The following is a 16,595-nucleotide window of genomic DNA, read 5'->3' as shown; positions in this document are numbered from 1 at the left end:
AACTTAAATTAGCCTTAAAAAGAATCATTTACAATGCCAAAATAGCAAAGTCAGTTGTCATAGAAACAGCTCCCAAAACTGAGGACACACTTATCCCTTGTTTACATGATGTCCCCAGGGAGAGTGGGCTCAAACTTAGAAAGTTCATCTAGCCAAAAGGTAAACTAACAGATCCTGACTTTGGAAATCCTTTTCTCCCTCTGTGGGGTCTTCATTCTTCTCTACTGGGTCCTGAAGGTCAGTGCCCTAATAAAATCTTGACGCTACCTTTCTTCATTGAGTCTGGTTTGCTCTCACAGTATTTCAGCACCCAATGCTGCTGGGGTATAAAGCTCCTGTATAGTGGATACCATATCAGTGCCACTGGAAACCCCAGATCATCCAGCTTTTTTGTTCACAGAGTTACCACCTGGCCAATGAGGGAGGGGAGAGGGAAGAGAAACTCAGTATTCTCCCCCAGTGGAAATTTCTTCAACCCCTAATCAACTCAATGCTACTGGAATGGCTTGCTGGGTTATAAAAGGTCCCACAGGTGTGTCTGATTCTTTCAGCCAATTACAAGGTATTTCCCTATCATTATCTTCCTCTAATGATCAAACACTTCACCCCAAATTGAATAAAATCTGGTTCACATCAAGTTTACATGTTTGATGGTCATTGATTGATTCAATAGAAAAGTGTGGGCCTTCTGTTATTTATAGGGGTGGAACAGATTCTCCCACCCTTATACTCTGCTTCAATCTGCCAGACAAAAGCTTCGGTACCCTCCCATTAGATCAGCTTTTGTCACTTGTATCCAAAAGGCATTGCAAATCTGATACAGCAGAGCGTCTACATAGTGTGATAGTCAGAGTGTCTCCCAATTACCATTACTGAGCATAAGGATATTTGAGTTCATGTCCTAAAAAATCAATATATTACCATCAATTTAATAAAAGTATCTTCAAAAACTTTAATTTTAATGTCTGAAACAGGCCATGTAAAAAGAGAGAATAAAAGTTTGATAGCTGTCCTTGTCAGGCAGTAAGTAACTTATCTTTCCTGGAATTAAATTTGAATGAATGTGCCCTGAAGAACTGTTGGCATGGATCCAGGAACACTGGGCAAAATAAAAGATCACATGGAGATCTTCCTTGTTCAGGGGCTGCACAAATTAATTAAAGGCTGATAAGACTGGTGTTTGCCTTCCATCTTGGTAGCAGTGCATGCTCTGGAATTGTTACCATAATAAAGTATTATCTGAGCTTAGTAAAGGGTAGTCAGTCTAGGCGCCAGGCAGTGTACTAAGCACTAAGGATACAAAGAAAGGCAAAAGCAGCTCCCATTCTAATGGGGGAGCCAACCTGAAAACAACTGTGTACTAAAAAAAAGATAGATATATAGAAATATAGAGAGATGTGTATACACACACATGTGTACTAAATGGGAAGTGATCTCAGAAGGAAGGTACTATCAGTAGTAAGAATGGGGGAAGGCATCTTACAGAAAGTAGAATTTGAGCTGAGTCTTGAAGGACACCAGGAATCATCTAGCAAAAAGGAAACCATGGGGGCCAGTCAGTGAAGAGGTATAGATTCAGTAAATAAAGTGTCACATGCAAGAAAAAGAAAGTAGAACAGTTTTCTTTGATCTTAGAGTGTTAGAGGAGAGTAATGGAGAAGGAATAGGCAGCTTGGTGGCATAGTGGATAGAGTGCCAGCCTGGAGTCAGGAGCACCTGAGTTCAAATCCAGCCTCAGACATATTAGCTGGATGACCTCAGGCAAGTCACTTAACCCTGGTTTCCTCAGTTTCTTTATCTATATAATGACCTAGAGAAGGAAATAGCAAACCACTCCGGTATCTCTGCCAAGAAAACCCCTAAAAGGGTTACAGTCAGACACAACTGAAAAATGTCTGAACAGCAGCAAAGTATAAGAAGCTTGGAAAGATAAGAAGGAGTCAGACTGTAAAGGGCTTTAAATACCAATAATGAGTTGTATGTTTGATCCCAGAGGTAACAGGAGCTATTGTAGTTTTTTGAGTGATGTGGTCAGACTGTGCTTTAGTAGAGCTGAGTAGAGGACAGAGTGGAGTAAGGAGGGACTTCAGTCAGGGAAACCAGCAGGCTATTACAGCAGTCCAGGAGACAGATGATGGTCTGCACCGGGGGGGGGGGGGGGGGGGTGACTTTATGAGTGTGGAGATGAGAGAAGCGATGAAGGTAGAAATGACAGAACTTGACGATAGATATGTGGAGTAAACATGAGTGAGAAGTCTGGGATAACATCAATATTTCGAGACTGAGTGACTGGGAGGATGGTGGTGCCATTGACAGACTTAGAAGTGGGGAAGAGGGGAGATCTTTGGGGAAAAGATCATGAACTCAGTTTGGGATATGTGGAGTTTGAAAAGTCTATGGAACCTCTAGTTCCATGTCACTGAGTAGTTGAAATGCAGTGGAGAGAAACACACATAACCACCCTGTACTTGAAACCGCTTAAGCTTAGTAGGACCCCCTCCCTCACCTGACAGTGTTTATGCTCGCCTAGTGAAGCCTTTGAAAATATATAATGACCTTTACTCTACATTAGACTAGGAGTCTAGTGGAAATATGGAAGTATAAAATCAACTGGTTGAACAAGTCCAGAAATTCAATATTTAAGCATTAGTTTTAACAAAACACTCTCTTAAAAAATTCATATGGTAGTGATGACCAAAAAAAAATTTAAAAAGAGGGTTATTGAAACATTTCTTAAAATGAACAGAAGGAAATTTGGGAAGAAAACACAGATAAGTCGGTCGATCAATAAACATATCTTAAGTGCCTACCACGTGCCAGGCATTATGCTAAGTACTGGGAATACAAGAAGAGGCAAAAGACAGTTCTCAAGGATCTCACAATGTAGTGGCAGGGCAGTTTTGAAAGCTATATGCAGAATAATGTTTTTTTTTGAAAATGCAAGCAGTATGAAATGAAAATTCATAAACTATTCCCTTTTTTGGTTCTGATATATATGTATATGAAAATGCTTTTTTTTAAGTTAAAGATAAGAATTTTTTAAGAAAAGAAAATTTTAAAAAGAAAACATGCAAACAGCCAAGACCACAGCCCCTCTATATCCTTCTACACTCTAGGTCAAGGGTAGGGAACCAGCTCTAGGTCTTTGTAGAATACAAAGGAATGATCAATCAGTCAGCAAGCACTACTATGCATAAGACATTAAGGATACAAAAATGAAACATTTCCTTTCCTCAAAGAATTTACTTAGAAACTTGTCCCTGAACAAGGTGTAATCACTGGGTAATGTCTGCTGGATGGTGATAAGGAAGACTAATGGGGTGGAGAGATAGCCTAGAAAGGCTCAAGGTTAGAGTTCAAATCCTGCCTCTTACACATACTGGCTGCTTGACACTGGGAAAGTCACTTAATCTCTCACTACTCTAGGGAACTCTCTAAGACTATACATTACAGATCTGGCACTAGCCTGATCTGCACTGAGAGAGGGAGTTTCCATCATGAGTTCCATACACCAATGGGATCACAAACCCAGTCGCTAAGAGGAGAGAGACAGAGACAGAGAGAGAGAGTCAGAGACAGAGACAGAGAGACAGAGAGACAGAAACAGAGAGAAAGAGACAGAGAGACAAAGAGAAAGAGACACAGAGAGAGAGAGACAGAGAGAGAGAGACAGAGAGACAGAGACAAAGCTTGGAGAGACTGTTAATAGATTCCAGCCAAATAAAAGGAAAGAATAACCAGATCAGAGAAAAGGCCTCCTGGGGAGAGAGAAATCAAAGAGGAGAGACCTCTGAAGGAAGGGAGAACCCAGAGAGCAGAGTTGCTCCCCAGGATGGGGAGAACAATGGTGAGCTGAGCTGTGCCAATGGAAAGCAGTGGCAGAGGTAGAAAGGGTTTGAGCTCAGGGTCTGACACAGGAGCAGCACATGGGAAACCGGTGAAACGGACTTGGAGGGACTTTGTCTCAAGAGTGAGCTGAAATTCACATTTCAGTTGGAATTCTAAATCACAAATCTAATTTCCCTTCAGTATAGATGACATTCTGCCAGAGCAATATTCCTAAAACGGACTCTAATCCTGTCACCCTTGCACAATAAACTCCAATGGTGGGTAATTACCTCCAGGATGAAACACAAACTCTTCTGTTCAGCTTCAAAGCCCTTCACAGTTGGACTCCACCCTGCCCTGCCAGCTTTATTTTGTACCTTACCTCATTCCCCTTCATGTACTCTATTATCCACCCAAACAAGCCTTCTTGTTACTGCCTACACACACACACACACACACACACACACACACACACACACACACACACACACACACGCACACCATTTTATGTCTTATCTAGAGCATTGGGCCTGGGGTCAGGAGTTCAAATCCACCCTCCATAATTACTAGCTATGTGACCTTGGGCAAGTAACCTCTGTTGGCCTCAGTTTCATCATGTGTCAAATGGGAATAATAATGGCGCCTACATCACAGGGTTGTTGTGAGGATCAAATGAGTTAATATTTCTGAAGCACTTAGCACAGTGCCTGGTGCATAGGTTCTACATAAATATTAGCTATCATTATTATGGTTATTATCTCCATGCCTTGCTCAAGCTAGCCCCCATGTCTGCTATGCACTCCCCCTCACCTTGGACTCCTAGAATCCCTAGTTTCTTTTAACATTGTTCAAATTCCTTAATCTATATTAGGTCTTCCCTGTTCCCCAACTACAAATACCTTCCCCCAAAATTATCTTGTATATATTTTACATATACTTATACGGTATACATGGTATATCCTCTTATGAAATGTAAGCTTTTTGAAGCAGGGGATTATCAGTTTTGTCTCAGGGCATAGCATGTATCTACTTAGCACATAGTAGGTATCTATGTCTTAGCACACAGTAGGTATGTGTTGAATGAGTGAGTAAACCAATATTTTAAGGTTGCTGTAGCTAGGGCAGAGACCAATCACTTACCCAAAGACTCTCTCTCTCTCTCTCTCTCTCTCTCTCTCTCTCTCTCTCTCTCTCTCTCTCTCTCTCTCCAGCATGACTGTGAAAAGGCTCCAGCAGTCTTGCCAGGTCCATAAATGACGTGTCATTTAATAAACTATAATAGTTTCTAAAACACATCAGACCATCCTTTCAAATGGTAAATTTCCATGAGCTATTAATGAAGTGATTTCTCTCTTTCTCCCTCTCTCTCTCTTCTTTAAAAAAAAATCTCCCAGTCTAGCATTTGAAGCCTAGTCCAACTCAGAAACTCTTTAAATATCAAAAACAACTTTTCATATCCAGTAAATACCACAGACAGAGTAAAGATCTCTCCGGAATCATTAGCCTTACTTTCCTAATGAAGCATTTGCTATTTATTTTTTCTCATTGTAGGGAAGGAATGTTACTCCTCAGGGTATGTGTACATGTAAGAAAAACCCGAACCCTGAATACGTCTCATGAACATGCAATAGTCTCTATTCCTCTAAGTAACACCCAGATGAAGACAACTTAAAGTATTATGGTTTGTATTTCTTCTACCTTCACTTCAAACCCCTTTTCCTCTACCTTATCCCCAAAAAATTAAAGCTGATTAGGTGACTTAGTAAGTTAGTGCACAGTTTGTGTGCATGTGCGCATGCGCACGTGCACAAGTGTGACTGAGTGAGTTAATCTCTATCCAAGAGAACAAGGGGCTGAGACTTTTCTGGGACTTTCTGGCTAGGACTCCTGCTACCAGAATCATAATCACATTATAGAAAGGAAATTAGTGATATCCTCCAGGAAAGAATTCTATTGTAAGTTTATATTGAAATCCTAGTTAATTTCTTTTTTGATGCATAAATCAGCCAACATTCTTGTTCTAGAAGCCAAGAGCCCTGAAATAATTTTACTGGCCTTTTAGGTTTAAAAAAGTGACTTTTGAGGAAACAGGCTTTTCATTGCTTAGAAGAACAAAATAAGATTATCCAGGAAAAATATATTAATTGATGGTTTTCCAAAGAAGGGATAAGCATTAAGGAATACAAAGTGGGTAGTTAGTTGCCCTGTGCCTTGAATGAATCCCTTAATTATATGGCAGTAGGCTGGGAAACTTGTGTCCCAATCTATCTTTAAGAACAGTGTTTGATTAACCAAGTTAATGATAACTTAATGATAATTAATCAAGTTTAAAAAGCAACTTTTTGCTAGTGATGAATGATGCAGTCTTTATCTACTGTATTTCAGATACTTCATGCTAGAATGGGCAAAAAGGAAACAGCAATCATTTTATAAGATTAGGTTATTATGCCATGGATTGACTCTGTACAGTTTTCCTAGCACATGTGAAGCACAAAATTCTAGAAGAGAAAGGAACCTCAGTAAACATTTAGTCCAAACCACGCACAAAAGGGATCACTACTATAATGTACTTGACAAGTATTAGTTGTTCATCCTTCATTCTCAGAGGACCAATGACATCAGGCGCCTCACTCTCTCCGCCAGAGCCATCTGGGGCCAGTGGCAAGACATAAGTCAGGATACCTAGTGATGGCCCCAGATTCAGTGGGAGTCTTTGGCTTTTTTAAGCTAAGGTCTTTCCTGGGTCTCGGTTTGTCTGAGACCATGTTCACCCAGTAGTTAAAGGCTAGGTAAGAATTGAGGCAAAAGATGGCCTAGTTTGCTTTCACAAAAGAATCAAGTTTGGGAGGGGAAGACCTTCAGTGTTTCAGGCCACAACAGAAGTAATTCCTATTTACACTCACTCTGAGCCATCAAAACCCAAACAATGACCTAGCAAGGCTTGGGCTGGGACCTGTTATTGGTCAATCAGTGACAGCCAGAGTGATTTGGGATTAAAGGCCAAGTCAAGTAGTTCCAAATGAATCCCAATGCCTTTATCAAAGCCTGCTTTTCCAGAGCTACATTTCAAGAAATCAGAAATGAAAACTACATGAGACAAAAGGATTAAATTAATTGTCCCATTTGGGGAGGGGTCAGGGGAAACAATAATAGAATAAATAAGTAAGGAAGAAATAAAATCTAGTCCCCAAACCCCAAGATATCTTGCAAAGTATAAGGTATCAAAATTTATATTCCTTTGGACAGAACACCCACATGTAAAGGTATTACTCTCCATGTGGACACAGGAAGAGGAGGGAGGGAGGAAGGAAGGAAGGAAGGAAGGAAGGAAGGAAGGAAGGAAGGAAGGAAGGAAGGAAGGAAGGAAGGGAGGGAGGAAGGAAGGAAGGAAAGGGAGGGAGGGAGGAAGGAAGGAAGGAAGGAAGGAAAGAAGGGAGGAAGGAAGGAAGGAAGGGAGAAATGGAGGGAGGGAAGAAGGAAGGAAGGAAGGGAGAAATGGAGGGAGGGAAGAAGGAAGGGAGGAAGGGAGGGAGGAAGGAAGGAAGGAAGGAAGGGAGGGAGGGAGGGAGGAAGGAAGGAAGGAAGGAAGGAAGGAAGGAAGGAAGGAAGGAAAGAAGGGAGAAATGGAGGGAGGGAAGAAGGAAGGAAGGAAGGAAGGAAGGAAGGAAGGAAGGAAGGAAGGAAGGAAGGAAGGAAGGGAGGGAGGAAGAAAAGAAGGAAGGGAGAAATGGAGGGAGGGAGGAAGAAAAGAAGGAAGGGAGAAATGGAGGGAGGGAGGGAGGAAGGAAGGAAGAAAGGAAGGAAGGAAGGGAGGGAGGGAGGAAGGAAAGAAGGGAGGGAGGAAGGAAGGAAGTAAAGAAGGAAGGAAGGGAGGAAGGAAGGAAAGAAGGAAGGAAGGGAGGAAGGAAGGAAAGAAGGAAGGGAGGAAGGAAGGGAGGAAGGAAGGAAAGAAGGAAGGGAGAAATGGAGGGAGGGAAGAAGGAAGAAAGGAAGGAAGGAAGGGAGGGAGGATGGAAAGAAGGAAGGGAGAAAGGGAGAGAGGGAGGAAGGGAGGAAGGAAGGAAGGAAGGAAGGAAGGAAGGAAGGAAGGAAGGAAGGAAGGAAGGAAGGAAAGAAAGAAGGAAATAGCAGCCTTGCCCAACTGAAACTGGCCAGTTGGGTCCCCAGTGGAGTAGCTCCTACTGCTCACAGATTGTTGCTCATCCTTCATTGTTGAAGAAGACCAGTGACATGAGGAGGGTGATGTCTTGACTTGCAAGTGAATTGGATTAAGTCTGGCAGAGCTGTGCAAAATCATCAGCCTCCCTCTCTCCTCCGGGGGTATTTAGCCTCTCCCTGAAGACCTCCAATGATGAGGAGCTCACTACCTCCTGAGACAGCCAATTTGGAACAGCTCTAATCGTTAGGAAATTATCCCTGGCCTCATGCCGAAGTTGACCTCTGCCATTTCCAACCTTTGTTCCTGCTTCTGACCTCTGAGGTCAGACAAAACAACTTTAATTTCTCTTGAAGGGACAACCCTGCAAATTGGTGAATGCAGAGATAGATAGATATGTGTGAATGTGTGTATGCAGTATTACATACACACATACAAGCATGCACACATATGTACATATTATGTGTGTATACACCATCTTGGGTCTTCTCCAGGTTAAGCATGCCTAGTTCCTTCAACTGATTCTCCTACAACTTGAACTCAAGACCCTTTATCATGCTAGTTGCCCCCCTTTGGAGTTGGCCAGAATTTGGCCCAATACTCTAGATGAAGTCTGACAAGGACAGAGTTCCAGAGACAATCTCTGTGTATTACCTCTTTATTCCTAGAAGACAAGCTGTTACTACAGCCCAACAGCGCATAGTTTTGGGGAACACTGTCACATCGCACTCACATTGACTGTGCAGTCCATTCAAACCTACAAATATGTAGTTCACATTATGGATCACAAACAATCGTTCAGTTGTTTTCAGTTGTGTCTGACTCTTCATGACCTTATTTGAATTGGGGTTTGTTTGTTGTTTTTTTGCAAAGACACTGGAGTGATTTGCCATTTCTTCTCCAGCTCCTTTTACAGATCAGGAAACTGAGGCAAACAAGTTTAAGTGACTTGCCCAGGGTCACATTGCTAGGAAGTGTCCAGGGCCAGATTTGAACTTTGGAAGATAAGTTTTCCTGACTTCAGGCCTGGCACTCTAGCCACTGTACCACTTAGCTGCAATATCGCCTCACAAAAAAAGCAGTTGCTAAGAAAACAAGAGGGCAGCTATTAACTTGGAGTGGGAGCCATCTAGGCTAGATTATTCTAAGAATACTTGAAGATGATCACAGAAATAGGACAACAAACAGACACAAAATGGACCAGGTCTGCCTGTGTTTTTAGAGGGATCTATATTCATTGATGACAACAGCTGTCATTTTTATTGATACCTCAGTATGTAAGGGTCCCTTGTAAGGGTCAAATGACGTAACACTTAAAGCTCTTTGCAAAACCTTGAAGCACTATGTAAATGATGCCTATGATCCTTCTTTCTATGTAAGGAAATGGCAACGGTCACTTAAGTAGTCACTCCTTTCAGGTTTACAAACCACTTTACACACATCACACATGTAATTTTATATTGTCTAAATTGATTTCAAGAATTGGATTGGGACCTGATTAGATAGATAGATAGATAGATAGACAGATATAAAAATCCTCGATCTAAATTATTCTATTACATTTATATTATGTATAATATATTACCTATATACACATGATCACAATATATTATGGTATTAAAGGCAATATTGCAGTTTTAGCATTTAATATAGATTATATTGGGGCTTATTGCCACCCTTTGGGAGATGCATGAGTAAGAGGGCTGAGGAACAGCCTATTTATGGTCAAAGGTTGGACTAGCCCTATGTGGTTTATTGGATGAAGGAATTAGGGTCCTTGTGAGCTAGTCCCCTGCCTTCATTGGGCTTATTCCCAGCATAGACCACTGTATGTCATCATTTTTAGGCTAGTAAATATCTATACTACATCTTTCAAAGTAGAATGTCAGCTGCCTGAGGGCAGGGACCATTTTTCATTTTGTCTTTAGCTTTACAAGTTGCTCTAGGATACAAGGATCTTCGCTCTTCTCTCCTTATCTTCCCTTCAGAAAGGATCTGTGCCTATACCCTCAATGACACCATGTTCTAGTGGATCATTCTTCTAGGTGAAATCTAAATGAACTCTGAGTTCAAATTTGGGGGTTCTGCTTGAGAAAGATATAAATGGAAACTTGATTGCCCCAAGGAGGTCTTTAACCTTCCCCTCTAGATCAGCCCAGGTATTTTTTTCTCCCCATTAACTTGCCCAGTACTTGTAAAGTACTTAGGACAGGGCCTGACTCATCATAGATGCTTAATAAATATTTGTTCTCTCTCTTCCCTTCCCTTCCATCACCATTCCATTAAATAGTCTCTGCTCTGTTTCTTAGGGGCAGCTAGGTGCAGGAGATAAAATGCTAGGCCTGGAGTCAGAAGACCTGAGTTTAAATCCAACCTCAGACACTTAACCAGCTGTGTGACCCCAGATAATCGTTTAAACCTCTGCCTCAACTGTAGAATGAGGGTAATAATAACACCTACCTCTCAGGGTTGTTGAGAGAATCATTAGAGAATAATTGTAATGCACTTGGCACAGTGCCCTGCATGGAAGGGCTATATAAATGTTGGCAGTTACTGTTATTATCATCATTATTCCTAGTCTCCTACTTGCAGCTGTCCTACCCCTGTTACACTCCTTCTCTTCCTTCTCCTCCTCCTCCTCTTTCTTCTCCTCCTCTTCCTCTTCCTCCTCTTTCTCCTCCTCCTCTTCCTCTTCCTCCTCCTTCTCCTCCTCCTCTTCTTCTTCCTCCTCCTTCTCCTCCTCCTCCTTGCAGCTATCACCATTACACTCCTCCTCCTCTTCCTTCTCCTCCTCGTCCTCTTCCTCTTCCTTCTCCTCCTCCTCTTCCTTCTCCTCCTTTTCCTTCTCCTCTTCCTCCTCCTCTTCTTCCTTGTCCTCCTCCTCTTCCTCCTCCTCTTCCTCCTCTTCCTTCTCCTCCTCTTCCTTCTCCTCCTTTTCCTTCTCCTCTTCCTCCTCCTCTTCTTCCTTGTCCTCCTCCTATTCCTCCTCCTCCTCCTTCTCTTCCTCCTCCTTGCAGCTGTCCTGCTCCCATTACACTCTTCCTCCTCCTCTTCCTTCTCCTCCTTCTCCTCTTCTTACATTCTCAGTGCGTTCCAGACTTCTTGACTCAGCAGGATCCCATCTGGTTTCAAACAAACACTTTCTTCCAAGAAAATATTTCATTCATCTTTGGAAGTTTGTAGAAGGAACTGCATTGATATCCCCAGAGCCAAGCACAGTGTCATGAACATGTAAGCAAATTCTTAATAAATACTTGTTGAGCTGGACTGAAATGCTAGAAAATACTGCCCAAATTCCTCAGACTTGCCTATTTTTCAGTCATTATCTCTTGAAACTGAGGTAGGAAGGTGGTCTTCCAAGCCCTCTCGGTAGGTTTTGAGCCCAGGAAGTTTGTTTCTTCACCCAGCCAAAGGAATTGCAAATTATCTGTGCCCAAATGCACATAGACATACACAAGCTTCTGGTTTTATTACATTCTAAATAAGACTTTTTAAAACGCTAACTTATCAGAAATACACTAGAGGAAAAAGAAACAGCATGGATGTAACCCCCTACTAATGAGGCACTAATGCATAATTATTATAATACACGCACTGCTCTCCACAGAGGAATATTTATAAACACTGAAACAGTCGGGTTTGCAGTGAAGTCTCATGTACAGATTGTTTTTCTCTGGTGGTTTGTCCTTTTCTCTTATTGTAGTCATATTTAATGAATTTCGCAAGGCTGCACTCCAGCCCAGAAAATACTGCAGGAGTCTGTGTATTTAATGTGTGCTGCCTTCAATGAGTGTGCAGAGCCAAGATATTAAATAAAATGAAGTGCCCTACCATCAGGAAGGCATTCCATTTGAAATTCTTGAAGGTGAACTGCAAGAGGATTGTAAGGCTGCTGTGACAAACACGAACAGTGTGCAAAGTAACTGGTTGAATTCAGTCAAATCTTTGGGGATTTGGAAGAGTTATTATTGTTTGTGGGGAAGAAGGGGAGAAGCATAGGAAGGAAATTCCATTAAATTGATCATTGATTAAACTCAACCAGATATGTTGGTTATTTCCCTCAAACTGGCTTGTGTGTGAAATCACAACCTGGAGCTAGTAAAAAACCAATGATGGTTTTGTCTTGTTTTCTTTGGGTTTGGGTCCAAACCTGTGGTTTCATCAGTATAGAGCTCCCAAAGCAGCCATATATCTACCAGAGGCCCAGACAGTATCTTACTGTATGGGTGCCTAGAAAGAAAGAGGAAATTCTCTCTATGAATATATTCAACAACTTAGAGTCCTATGGAGTTCACCAAGGCACCAAGAAATGACTTGACTTGGAAAGGGCCACAAAGCCAATATGGGTCAAAAGATGAACTTGAACTCAGGTATGGAGGCTGGCTTTCAAAAATAACAGAAACTGAGAGCCAGAAGGTACTTCAAGTGGCCATCCAGCCTCTGCTTGAAGATCTCCAAGAAAGGAGAACCCATCACCATCTCAAGGCAGACCATCCTACTTTTGGATGGTCCTCATTATCAGGAAATTTTTCTGGTTTTTTTTTCCTTGACATCAAGCCTAAATTGGTTTCTCTGCAACTTCTATCCATTGCTCCTGATTCTGCCATCTGGGTCCAAACATAACAAAAATATTCATCCTCTACATGACAGCCCTTCAAATACTTGATAAGAGCCACTATATACTCCCTGACTCTTCACCAGGCTAAATATGCCTTGTTGTTTGAATCAATCTTCACATGATGTGGAATTAAGTTTCTTTACCATCCTATTTGCCATCCTATGGGTTCTCTACAGCCTATGAACATTCTTCTTAGACTGCAGCTCAATCCATTAGTCCATGCTGCTACTCAAAGAACCAATACAGCTCATGGCTCCAACTGCATCCTGGGCTATCTCCAGTTGTCCTAATCTATATCTGGCCACTGGACCCAAATAGCTCTGGAGAAGAAAGTGAGGCTGATGACTTTGCACAGCCCCCCATCACTTAAATCCAATTCATTTGTATGTCATGTCATCACCTCTGTAATGTCATGGTCCTCTTCGAGAATGAAGGACAAACAGCAAACACAGCTTATGAATGATAAGCTCCTTTGGTCAAAGATATGACCCAAGATCCACAAATACATGTTGACTTTATTATTACCATGGTTACAACTTGAGACCACTTTGAAAACAATCAAATGTACCCAGGCTCAGTTTTGAAGACATTTATTTTCCCTGAGTGACTCTTAATGCCAAAGTATCTACTTTAAACAGAGTCATTCTCTCCATGGATTGATTATCAAACTTATACAGTGCCTATGTTTTATTCCCCAACCCTTCCTTGAAGAGGGGACTCAGATGGGTCACAGAACTATCAATTAATCAATGGCTAACAAGCACTTAGTAGGCACTAACTATGTGTTAGGTTGGGATAATCTGTGGGGATAACAAAAAGAGTACCTGACCTTGGGGTGCTTACATTTTAAAGGGTAAGAAGTATGTGAATAAATAGTTACACCAAGATCCTTATAAAGTAGTTGGAAGGTAACCTGAGAGAAGGCAATATTCTCAAGGTCACAATTTTGATAATAAGTTTAAAGTTGGAAGTCCCTCATTTACATATAAAGAAACTGAGTCTCAGAGAGGTTAAAACTTCTGACACAGGCATAGTTATCAAAGGATTTCAGATTTAGACAGGAAAGAAACCTCAGTGATTATAGAATACAACCCCCTTATGTTAAAGATAAGTAAAGTAAGGATCAAAAATGTTAAATGAATTGCCAAAAGTCATGAAGTTAGTAAATATCAAATACAGGATTTGAACCCAGGTATTTTTTACTCTAAGTCCCATCACATAGCCTCCCCATAATAAAAGTGATAAGGAGCAGCAGTATCTCCTTAAGACTTGTTGAAACTATAGGGTAATTTGCATAGCTCTGGTGCTAAGTGCCACAGGCTTAAAGGGAGTTGAAAGAAACATCTCACCCTAACTTAAATAACAAGTAACCTGGGGAAAATCTCCTGGTGTAGGAAAGAGAAGAACTGGGAGAAAATGGCCTGAGATGCTCTTTTCTGGGTGGAACATCTGTGGGGATAAATAATAACATAAATAATAAATTTAAAAAAAACTTGATAAATCCTAGTGCAATCTCTATAAAATCTGTAATACTCCTTTTAAGGAAGAATAAGCCCCTGTAGACACCAACAGCCATAGCATATGACAGCACCAGTTCAACAGTGAAAAAGATGAAAAGAGTAGCTCTTAGAAGAAACCACAAACAATAGCTTTGCAGGTAGAAAAGACAGGCAGGGACTGAGTCACAATGGGGCAGTAGAGATGCTCAGCCAGTTTTGCGAAGTCAGAACCACTGGAGGTATTCCAGCCAAAAAGCAACCCTAGGATCACACTTTATCTAGAAAGCCCAGTAAATAAGATTTTCCCTAACAACATATATAAAACGTGAAGAAATGGCAATATAGACATACAGCAAAAGTCACCTGGGAAGATCACACCACCAAAATTCCATGAAAAAGATAGCTAACCTACCAACACATACACAGCTCAGTCACTGTGGCACAATTAGGCAACCCAAAGGTCTGGGCAATCTCCTCAAATTTCAACATTTTCCACAGAAAGCTTCAAAGTAGGAGGAAGCCTAGTGCATTCATAAGGACCAAGAGAAAGATCAGCTATCTTCTAGTCCCCCATTTCAACTACGTCCTTCAAATCAACTGTCTTATGTCCCAGATTGCATTAACAATCATCCCCTATGGACCACGTCAGGAATAAGAAAGCAATATACTACCTTCTTCCTACACTGGTACACTTCAGCTCCTTTGCATTTAACAGGCAAGTAGTCTAAGAGCTTGTTAACATTCAGACAATACCGTTTCCTTTTCTTTAGGAGAAATTGTTCTAGTGACTAACCCAAAATGTTCTGTCTTCTTTATACATAATAGAAGTAACCTGTGACTTCTTCAAGGGGGTATTATTGGCCAGGCCTCTCTCCTCCATCCCAGACACTGCAAACAGAGTAACCCTTTCTTTGGCTGCCATAATGGAACATAGTCGTTGAGAATGCATTACCCTCTGGATTATGTGAGAATGAAAGCTTTTGTAAAGGCTAGAGATTGCACCAAGGATTATAACCGGCATTAACCAACCAAGATAGTAGGAATATATTTTAAAGAGAAACAACCAACCTCAAAGGCCAACTTTCAAACTGTATAGCCAAAGAGAAAAGGTCAACCTTAGTTCTATTAGCATGTGGAAAATATATAAAAAGCTTTCAAAAGAAAGATATTAAATCAATCAACCAATAGGATGTAACTTTCTTTATCCCCAGAACCTAGCATTATTCCATTCACATAGGGGACTAATAGAAGTTTGTTGAATTTAGTTGCATTGAAAAGAAAAACATTTATTGAGTGCCTAAAATGTGCAAATCACAATGCAAAGTAATTCATTCATTTGCTGGACCTGGAGTCAAGAAGACCCATATTCAAATCCAGTCTCAGACATTTACTAGCTGAGTAACCATTTAAGGCAAGTCACTTAATCCCTGTATGCCACAGTTTCCTCATCTGAAAAGTGAAGTTAATAGTATCTACCTTCTAGGATTGTTGTGAGGCTCAAATGAAATAATATTTGCAAATCTTAAAGCTCTAAATGCTAGCTATTAGTATGTTATCATTATCATTATTATTATTAAGTGCTGATTATGTTCCAGGAGATACAAAGATAAACACAGAACAGTCTCTATATTCAAGGAGCTTACATTTAGGGGAACAAGGGGCACAAGGTACGACATGCACACAGATAGGTCAATACAAAATAGATATGAAGTAAACACAAAGTAATTTTGGTTGGTGGGGAACACTAATAACTGTGGGGAAGAAGAAAGTCTTTATGCGGAAGGCAGCCCTTAAGATGAGCTTTGAAGAGACCCAAGGTTTCCAAGAGGCAGAGGTGAGGAAAAACTGCATTCTAGGAAAGTAAGGTGGGCAGACTGTGCAAAGGTACGGTGGTGAGAGATACAATAGCTATAAATGTAAACTATTACCCATGAGTCAAAAAAATCAATTTCACTAGCATAAGAGGAAGAAGGTTCATCTATACAATAGTTTATCTAGAAAAAATCAGGGGATTTAGTGGATTAGAAGCCCAATATGAGCCGATGCGGATATGACAGCTGAAAAATGAAATCACAGACTTCATTAAGAGATGCAAATTTTTAAGTAGAAAGAGATGATAGCCCTATTATATGTTGTCCTGGCTAGGTTATATCTGGACTCCTGGCTTCTGTTCTGGGTGTCAAGGTAATAAAGGCAATAATAAATTGGAGAACATCTAGAGGAGAGTAACAAAAATGGTGGAGAGTCTCAGATTCATTCTGTATAAATATTGGTTGAAAAAACTAGAGACATTTGACCTACTTCTCCCCTGCCCCCAAAAAAGGCTTAGGGATATATGGTAGCTATCTTCAAGCACTTGAGGGACTCTCATGAATAGAAGAAAGATGAGTTTTTTATTTGGTCTCATGGGAGAGCTAAGAACAATGGGCAAAAGCTGCCAAGGGATAAATATCTAGCAATTAGGGCTACCCAGAATTGGAATGGGTTGCCTTGG

The sequence above is a fragment of the Trichosurus vulpecula genome, chromosome 4 (genome assembly GCF_011100635.1).
Source record: "Trichosurus vulpecula isolate mTriVul1 chromosome 4, mTriVul1.pri, whole genome shotgun sequence".
NCBI lineage: Eukaryota > Metazoa > Chordata > Mammalia > Diprotodontia > Phalangeridae > Trichosurus > Trichosurus vulpecula.
The sequence above is the reverse complement of the archived record's forward strand: the minus strand, read 5'-3'. Positions refer to the sequence as shown.